Source organism: Macaca mulatta, chromosome 4, assembly GCF_049350105.2.
Source record: "Macaca mulatta isolate MMU2019108-1 chromosome 4, T2T-MMU8v2.0, whole genome shotgun sequence".
Lineage (NCBI taxonomy): Eukaryota > Metazoa > Chordata > Mammalia > Primates > Cercopithecidae > Macaca > Macaca mulatta.
In genome coordinates, this window is record NC_133409.1 from 166,875,694 (window position 1) to 166,885,407 (window position 9,714).

Genomic DNA, 9,714 nt, shown 5'->3' on the forward strand with positions numbered 1-9,714 from the left:
TTTATTAGGCGGGAATTTCCTTGTCCTAATAAGCCTGGGAGCGCTATGGGAGACTGGGGCTTATTTCATCCCTTTGTCTATGACTGTAAAAGACAGCCACCCCAGAAGCGGCCATTTTAGAGGCCTACCCTCAGGGATGCATTCTCTTTCTCAGGGATGTTCCTTGCTGAAAAAAAAATTCAGCGATATCTCTCCTATTTGCTTTTGAAAGAAGAGAAATATGGCTCTGTTCCGCCCGGCTCACAGGCAGTCAGAGTTTAAAGTTATCTCCCTTGTTCTGTGAACATTGCTGTCATCCTGTTCTTTTTTCAAGGTGCCCAGATTTCATATTGTTCAACCACACATGCTCTACAAACAATTTGTGCAGTTAACATAATCACATAATCATCACAGGGTCCTGAGGCAACATACATCCTCCTCAGTTTATGAAGATGATGGGATTAAGAGATTAAAGTAAAGACAGGCATAGGAAATCACAAGGGTATTGATTGGGGAAGTGATAAGTGTCCATGAAATCTTCACAATTTATGTTCAGAGACTGCAGTAAAGACAGGTGTAAGAAATTATAGAAGTATTAATTTGGGGAACTCATACATGCCCATGAAATCTTCACAATTTATGTTCTTCTGCCATGGCGTTGGCTGGTCCCTCTGTTTGGGGTCCCTGACTTCCCACAACAGTCTTCCATATATTGTCCAGGGGCTTTGTATTAGTCTCTTTTGCTTTTCTATAAAGAAATACCTAAGACTTGCTAATTTATAAAGAAAAGGGGTTATTTGGCTCATGGTTCTGCAGGCTGTACAAGCATGGCACCAGCATCTTCCTGGCTTCTGGTGAGACCTCAGTAAGCTTTTACTCATGGTGGAAGCTGAAGGGGAAGCAGATGTGTCACAGGGCGAGAGAGGGAGCAAGAGAGATGCCAAGCTCTTTAAAACAACTAGCTCTCAAGTGAACTAGTAGAGCAGGAACTCATTCATTACTGGGGGATGGCACTAAGCCATTCATGAGCGAACTGCTCCCATGATCCAAACAGCTCCAACCAGGCCCTACCACCAACACTGGGAATGACATTTCAGCATGAGATTTGAGGGTACAAACATCCAAACTATATCAGGTTTCACTTTGCTTAACAGAAAGGATAAGAAAATGTATGTTTACTTGGCTGGGCATGGTGGCTCACGCCTGTAATCCCAGCACTTTGGGAGGCTGAGGCAGGCGGATCATGAGGTCAAGAGATTGAGACCATCCTGGCCAACATTGTGAAACCTTGTCTCTACTAAAAATACAAAAATTAGCTGGGTGTGGTGGTACTTGCCTGCAGTTCCAGCTACTGGGGAGGCTGAGGCAGGAGAATCACTTGAACCCAGGAGGCGGAAGTTGTAGTGAGCCAAGATCATGCCACCACACTCCAGCCTGGGTGACAGAGTAAGACTCTGTCTCAAAAAAAAAAAAATAAATAAATAAAAAGAAAAGAAAAAGTATGTTTACTTCATCTTTTCAGAAGAGAAATTTGATTTTCCCATATTTTAAATGAAGTTGGTCTATAATATTCTCTAAAGATTTTTTCAGCTCAAAAGATATTGTTGTGCTACAATGTATTAAATCCCTGTTTGCCTTTTTTGTGTTTCACTGAGGATATTAAAGCAAATAAGAAGGCCATTAGCCTAAGATTGTCCCTGCACCAGGAGCTCTTACGTAAGGAGCCAAAACTTAACTTGGATGCATTTCTTGTAACTGACTTTAAGAAAATGCAAAAACAACAACAAACCCACAACAACGTCAACCTCAGCCAACCACAAACAACCAGTAGATTTGTTGTTTAGCCAGGAACCTCCCATCAAACCATATCCAAATAAGGCAAATGCCTACCCGTAGCCAATCAAGTAATTTCTGAACTTTGCTTCCAGGCTCAGCCTATAAAAGCTCACTGCTCACATTGCTGGAGTGGAGCTCTCTGAACCTCTTCCAGTTTTGAGTGCTGCCCAATTCATGAATTGGTTTTGCTCAAATGTACTCTGTTAAATTAATTTTGTCTCAAGTTTTTCTTTTAACAGGAATCATAGTCACTGCTCCATAAACATGTTTTCTAGTTTCTACTTTATAATGTACCCATTCCCTATGTGCTTTCTTCCGGGTTGAGAGAAACAAAGGAAAGTTCTTAAGATAGTGTCACTCTCCCCTTCAGTAAAAAGGTCAAACTATTTTATCTTTGGCGAAGTGGTGTTTGCTTTGGGAGAAACCCCACTTGAGAACATGGAAGGTCCAGGAACTCCAGAATTAGACGAAGTGTGAAAAAGTTTGAGAGCCACTGATCTGGGGTAAAATATCCTCAGTATCTTATACAAAGAAGCTTAGATGTTATCCATTTTAAAGACATTTCTAAAATGCTAAATCAAATACTGCCAGTAAAAACTGACATCAGCATATGTTTCCAGGATTCTTAATTATTTCATTTTCGAGCTTGTATCCCAAACAAGATGGTTTAGTCCTTAAAATTGGCTACACTGACATGCATATCAGTGTAAAAATTTGTTCAAATGTTAATGCAAGGAAATACTGTTAATTTCTTATTTAACCTAATACAAAAATGTGGACTTTTATTTATTCAGCTAGCATTTATTATCCCCCCAGATAGATCTCCCACTTGCTTAGTCATACCCTGACTTCACTGGCACTGCTTTTCTACCTTTTACCTGAACTCATTCCTGCAGAAACATCTCTCACTCCTTTTATTTCTTCCCTCTTCCCATTATCTTCATTCAGTTGCTCACCGATGAATTTTTTTTTTACATTAAAGCAAATATAATAAAACTTTTTAAATTGATCATCTAAGCAATATGATTTAATATAAATAGAACACTAATTATTCTGTATTTTAATCTGTTTCTTAGTTGTGTTTTTCATATGGATGAATTTTCAGTGTAGTTTACTTAACTTTTTATTGAGATATAATTTGCCCATGATCAAATTCTCCATTTTCAAGTGTCCAATTCAGTCATTTTTAGAATATTCATAAAGTTGTGAGAAGTCCATGAAGAGACTGAGGGAGACGAGTGAAGGATGTAGAGGGTAGAGTTTGAGGTAGGGATTGATGTAGGGATATCCATTTACAATGCCCTAAAGGATATAGAAATAAAGGATAGCATGCCAGGCTAATAGACAAAGTCATGGGAGGGTGTGATAGCCTCAATACTGAGACTGAAATGCAGAAGAGCAGAAGGTCCCAGCAGGTGGAAGAAGAAGAAGTTTAGATCCTTGCCCTGAATGAGTTTAAACCCAACTGGAACTGGGGACCCATTCAATGTAACTGTGCTGGTGAAATGCGGGATTAGGAACAGAGTCCATCACTCCTCAGCTGGCAAAGTCTGCTCCAGGCTGGCAGGCCTACTCACTGCTGTTGGTACAGTCTTGGGCATCCCTCTATGCTTTTACTTAGGCTGTTATTCCATTCTGAAAGCCATCCCTAGAGCTCACCAATCACTCATTGCCTACCTCACATCCTCTGTGAAATATTTCCTAAGGGATCCTTTCTGCACCAAGCTCTCTGAAAGCCCAGTGCATTTTAACTAAAACCTTACAATGTAGTAGTCATTGTATATTGCACAATGCTGTCTGATCACCAGTTGCCAGATAATCTTGATCTTGAAGGCTAACTAACAATCCTGCCTTGCCAATAACTGTCAGTAGCTTGCATTTTCAATATTTCCTTCTAGGTGTTCCTTCAAAGGGCCCTTACCAGGAAAAGACTGGAGATCACTGCCATAGGGGGAAGAAAAGATCTAGAAAATACAGATTGACCTCCTCTATATCTCCAAAATGTTATTGAGGCAAGAAGTTAACACAATAGAATATTTATGCACACACAAACACACACAGAAAATATAGATCAGTCATCCTCAAACATTTTACTTATATATCATAATAATTTTGATCTACTATCTATTGCTTTGCACATTTTAAGGTTGACATTTAAGTTTTGTCATAAGTTTCAAGTTGTTGCAAAAGATGAAATGTATTCATTTATAACAGTATTCAAAATAAGAATATTAAAACTTAAAAATAAGGCTGGGCATGGTGGCTCATGTCTGTAATCCCAGCACTTTGTGAGGCCGAGGCAGGTGGCTCACCTGAGGTCAGGAGTTCAAGACCAACATGGCAAAACCTCATCTCCACTAAAATTACAAAAATTAGCTGGGTGTGGCGGTGTGCACCTGTAGTCCCAGCTACTCAGGAGGCTGAGATGGGAGGATCACATGAGCCTGGGAGGCAGAGGTTGCAGTGAACTGAGACTATGACACTGCACTCCAGCCTGCGTGACAGAGTGAGACCCTGTCTCAAAAAACAAAAACAAAGAAACAAAAACAAAATCTGTAACATTATTAATTTACTCATCATTTAAGAATACAAGATATTTTGTAAATAAGCATAACTTTTAGATTGTTCCCTTTCTCCTTAAAATTGTATTTCAATTCTACTTCCCTATAGATTATATCTTAGTATAATAATACATTTTATATCTCTTACTGATCACTCTATTACAGTTTTCCCCCATAAAATTAATTTTAAAGTCCCTGTAACTCTAAGTTATAGTGTTAAAAATAAATATAGATTGAGTAATTTTTATTATACAATTGATCCAAAACAACCTATATATTGTGTATACTTTGAAAATAGCTACACATAAAAAGTAAGAGTTTATTGAAAGTGCATCTATTCATGAGATGTGTGTTTTTCCAATTAGTTCACATATTTGTGAATGAATGCTACTTGATGCTAGAGCTCTGAAACATGGTTAAATATAAATTGTATTCCTAGTTTTACGTGTGTGTGTGTGTGTGTGTCAGGATCTCACTCTGTCATCTCGGCTGGAGTGTAGTGGCACAATCCTAGTTCACTGCAGCCTCGAACTCCTGGGCTTAAGCAATCCTCTTGTCTCAGCCTCTCAAGTAGCTAGGACAGAAGGCATGCACCACCATGCCCAGCTGATTTTTACATTTTCTGTAGAGACAGGTTCTTGCTGTATTGTCCAGGTTAGTCTCAAACTCCTGGCCTCAAGTGATCCACCTTGGCCTCCTAAAGTGCTAGGATTATAGGCATGAACCACCATGTTTGGCCTACTTTTTCTTCTTTTAAGATGGGGTCTTTCTGTGTTATCCAAGCTGGACCTCAGTGGCCATTCACAGGTGTGAGCACATGTCAGCCTCAGACTCCTGGCCTCACGTGATCTGCCCACCTCAGCCTCCCAAGTATCTGGAACTACAGATGAAAGTCACAGTACCCAGCTCCTAATTTCACTCTTTTTTTTTTTTTTTGCAGAGTCTTGTACTGTTGCCCAGGTTAAAGTGCAGTGGTACCACTTTGACTCACTGCAACTTCCACCTCCTAGACCCAAGAGATTCTCCTGCCCCAGCCTCCTGAATAGCTGGGACTAGAGGCCAACACCCCACACCTGGTTAATTTTCTCTTTTTTATATAGAGATGAGGTTTCACTATGTTGCCCAGGCTGGCCTCAAACACCTGGGCTCAAGCAAGTCTCCTACCTCAGGACTCTCTAATTTTACTTTTATAACTAAGTGTAAACACTGATAAAACTAGTTCTTTAATAATTAGATGAGAATTGATGTACTTAAAAACTTTTAAAAATGTTTTGTTTTATTATGGTAAGAATGTATAACATGAGATGTGTCCTCTTAGCAAATTTTTTAAAGTGTGAAATATTATTGTTGACAATAATTGCTATACAGCAAATCTTTAGAGCTTATTCACCTAGTTCAATTAAAACTTTATGTCCATTTTTAATAACTCCCCATTTCCTTCTCCCCCCAGCCCTTGGCAACCTCAACTCCACTCTTTGACCCTAGGAATTCAACAATTTTGGATACTTCATATAAGTAGAATCAAGTAATATTTGTTATCCTGTAACTGGCTTATTTCACTTAGCAACCTGTCCTCAAAGTTCATCCTGATTGTTGTGTATTGCAGGATTTCCATCTTTTTAAATGCTAAGTAATATCCCATTGTATGCATGTATCACATTTTCTTTATCCATTTATCTGTTGATGGACTTTTAGGTTATTTCCACATGTTGAATAATGATGTGGTGAACATGGGAATGCTAATATCTCCTCAAGATCCTGACTTTAATTCTTTTGGGTAAATATCCAGGATTACCCAATTATGATAGAAAAATTAAAATTGTGATTTTACATTTTTGAGGAGCTACCACACTGGTTTTCATAGAGCTGCACCATTTTGCATTCCGACCAACAGTGCACAAGGGTTCCAATTTCTCCACAACTGTGCCAATCATTGTTATCTTTTGGTTTTTCAATGATAGCTATTTTAGCAGGTGTAAAGTGATATCTTGTGGTGATTTTGATATATTTTGTTATAACAAGTTAATCATTCCTTGAACTCTGAATTATGTGCTAAAAATCACATGATGGTCTCTCACCAAAAATTACTTTAAATGATATATCAGGTGACAAGTCAATTAGGTATTCCTCTACTTTTGTTAAAAGCGAATTGGAAATTGTCTGAATTGCAAAAGGTTTATTATCCAGATATTCAATTATTCAAATTGTGTGTATCAAAGTGCATTGTGCTGCATATAAAAACTTCTCAGCTTGTCATTTGGTCATGCTGAGAAGTTTTTATACCCAGCACAATGCACTTTGATAGGATTTGGAATGTGGGAGAAGGAAGGCTTTTCTTGGTAAAAAGGGAAGCCTTGGCCTCAGGCATGTTCTCAGGGGACTCATAGACATTGAGGACCCGGTAACTGATGCCCCTAAATAATCAGGGCCTGTTTATTTCTTCCACCAGGGGAAGGTGTACCCCACTTTGGAGACTGAGGGCACAGACAGTATATGGTAGAATTAGGGTTCCAGAGTTATAAAGATGGCAGTTTGAATCTTAAATTCTGACATATATTGCCAGTGTGATGCTGTTCAATTAATATAATCTTGCTAAATCTAGTTCCCTCTTCCATAATATAAGGATAATAAGTATATCTGTCACTGAGTGTTGTTGTGAGGATTAAATAAAAATAAGCAGATAAAGGTGAAAAGCAAAGGGCCTGGAACATAGTAAGCAAGTGGTGGTTAATTTTATGTAATGGCTTGGCTGAGTAAGGGATGCTCAGATAGCTGGTAGAACATTTTCTGGCTGTGTCTGTGAGGGTGTTTCTGGAAGAGATTAGCATTTGAATCAGTGGACTGAATAAAGAAGTTCTGCCCTCACCAATGTGGATAGCACCATCCAATCCTTTGAAGACCTGGATAAAACATAAAGGAGGAGGAAGGGTGAATTCCATCTTTGTTCTTGAGCCAGGACATCCATCCTCTCCTGCCCTTGGACATTGGAGCTTCTGATTCTCAGATCTTTGGACTCTAAGGTCTACACCAGCAATCTTCCTCGTGTTCTCAGGCTTTTGGACTAGGATTGAATCAGACCATCAGCTTTCCTGGGTCCCCAGCTTGTAGACCACATATTATGGGAATTATCTGGCTCCATAATCCTGTGATCCAATTCCCATAGCCAATTCCCAGTTCTCCTCTTACATATCAATATTGGTTCTATACCACATATCCTATTGGTTCTATTTTTTCTGGAAAGTTTAAGCACCCAACAAAAGTTTTCTTGTTCTCTCTCTCTCTCCTTTTTTCTCTTTCTCTCTGCTACATATCAGGCCTTCTTTGAAGCATTTTATATGGATTTTTATATAGTCTCCCAGCAACTCTGTGAAGCATGGATTGTATTATTTCCCTTTTAAGAATGAAGGAATTGAAGCCCCGAGAAGGCTAAGTAACAAAGGTAATAGGTGGTAGAAGATGCATTCAAGACCAGACAGCCTGACCCCAGGGCCTGCACTCCTAGTCTTCACCCTTCACAGTAGGTGGCACAAGAAAGTCCAATTCTGTTCCAGTGTTTGGACCACATACTTGTTGGTCAGTTCTCTAATGAAAGCAAAACCTCCAGAAATAGGAATGTTCATGAACTTTCTTCTAAGTTCATTCAACCAGTCTTCATTTCCCTGAAGGTTTACTGCCCAGCAGCTCCTGAAAAAAAGGCTCAGTCGTCCAGACCCTACAAATCTAGTTTTACAAAGCTAGCTGGGGATATTATTATCATGACATAAGATTGTTTGCCGTATTTTCAGGATGTCAGACAATTTTTCTCCTGCTTTGCATGCTGGCAAAGTACAGACTTGCCCTGACTCTGTCCTGAACAGCCTTGTCCTCTCCAGGCTTTAAGTGCTCAAAGAAAAGGTCTAACTCAGCACATCGCCTCCTGCTGAGGTCTTTAAGGTTGAATTTCCTTATTGGGCATTACTGAAATGTTTGGTTAAATCAGTGCTGTGTTAGGCCCCTGAGGCACTGGGCGGGGCTCAGCAGCTTGTTACAATGTTTATTTTAATTAGATTCTAGCAATTGCAGCCTGTGCAGTGGAGATGTCCTAGGGCTGCCGTTGTCTGCCATTCAGGGAACTTGGAAATGGAGCTCTTTTCTGAGATCCTGTGGGCATTAGGGAGAGGTGAAGAGGGGATGGAGTTATGTTTGAAAGTATGAGGAGTCAGTGGAAAAGCTAGGTTCTTGACTATGCCTGATTGGTCAATGACATGGCCACAGTTTGGTAACTGGCTGTGCAGGTCTGGATTCTGGGTAGCAACAGTCCTGTACATCTGGCAACACTATGGTGTGTCTCTGTGGCAGCTTATTTTGAGCGTCACGGCTATTACCCAGAGTCAGGAGTAATGTCTTTCATTCTGAGACATCTAAACCCCCAACCACAGGCATGTTTTCTTCCAGGGCAGAGGGCAAATGCAATTACATCTGTGACCAATTTGCACAGCTGGGAGCTCAGCTTCCTGACAGAAATATTTATTTGAGATTCAAGTCTCTGGGGAGCTGGGTCACCAGACAGGAAGTAAGGTCCAGCAAGCATGTGTTGTGTACTATGTGAATGCTTGTTAGGTTGGGCCAGGAGAACAAAACAAAACAACACAAATTGTCAACTTAAGCTTTTAGAAGCAAAAATCAGCCTTCTCTGTCTACAAACCAGGTTTCTCAGGGCATAGAGGAAAATAAGAATATCCAAATAAGACAGTTGCCACTGACCCCAGTACAAACATAGCACGCACATGGGACATGGAACTCATGGAAGAGGCGGATGCCTGGAAGTCAAAGCCCTGGTTTCCAGTTGTGGTTCTACCACTGTGAACTGTGGCATCCTGGGCAAGTCACTTTGCTCAGGCTTTTTTTTTTTTTTTTTCCAGAATTTCTATGTCATTCTTGCTCAGGGGCCATGCTAATCTTCTCTGTATCATTCCAATTTTAGTATATGTGCTGCTGAAGCAAGCACTTTTCTTTTCTTTTCTTTTCTTTTCTTTTCTTTTCTTTTCTTTTCTTTTTGAGACGGGGTCTCACTCTGTCACCCAGGTTAGAGCGCAGTGATGCAATCACGGCTCACTGCAACTTTGACCTCCCGGGCTCAAGCTATCCTTCCATCAGCCTCCCCAGTAGCTGGAACTACAGGCCTTTTCCGGAGCTGGAAGATAAAGAAAAACACCACAAAAGCATTGAATAGACAAATCTAGAGCCCAGCCTAATGACTCTATTTAGTATTTATCCATAGGACAATGTCTCTGGATTTTATTTATTTATTTTCTCTCCCAATGGCTTTATTGAGACATAATTCACATGCCATACAATT

The 9,714-nt window shown here is 40.0% G+C and overlaps 1 non-coding gene across 1 annotated transcript; it reads right to left on the reverse strand.

Moving 5' to 3' along the window:
- Positions 1-9,256: 9,256 nt before the first annotated feature.
- LOC114677794 (U6 spliceosomal RNA) lies at positions 9,257-9,363 on the reverse strand. The gene has a single exon (XR_003729241.2). It is a non-coding gene; the product is annotated as a U6 spliceosomal RNA (small nuclear RNA).
- Positions 9,364-9,714: the final 351 nt, after the last annotated feature.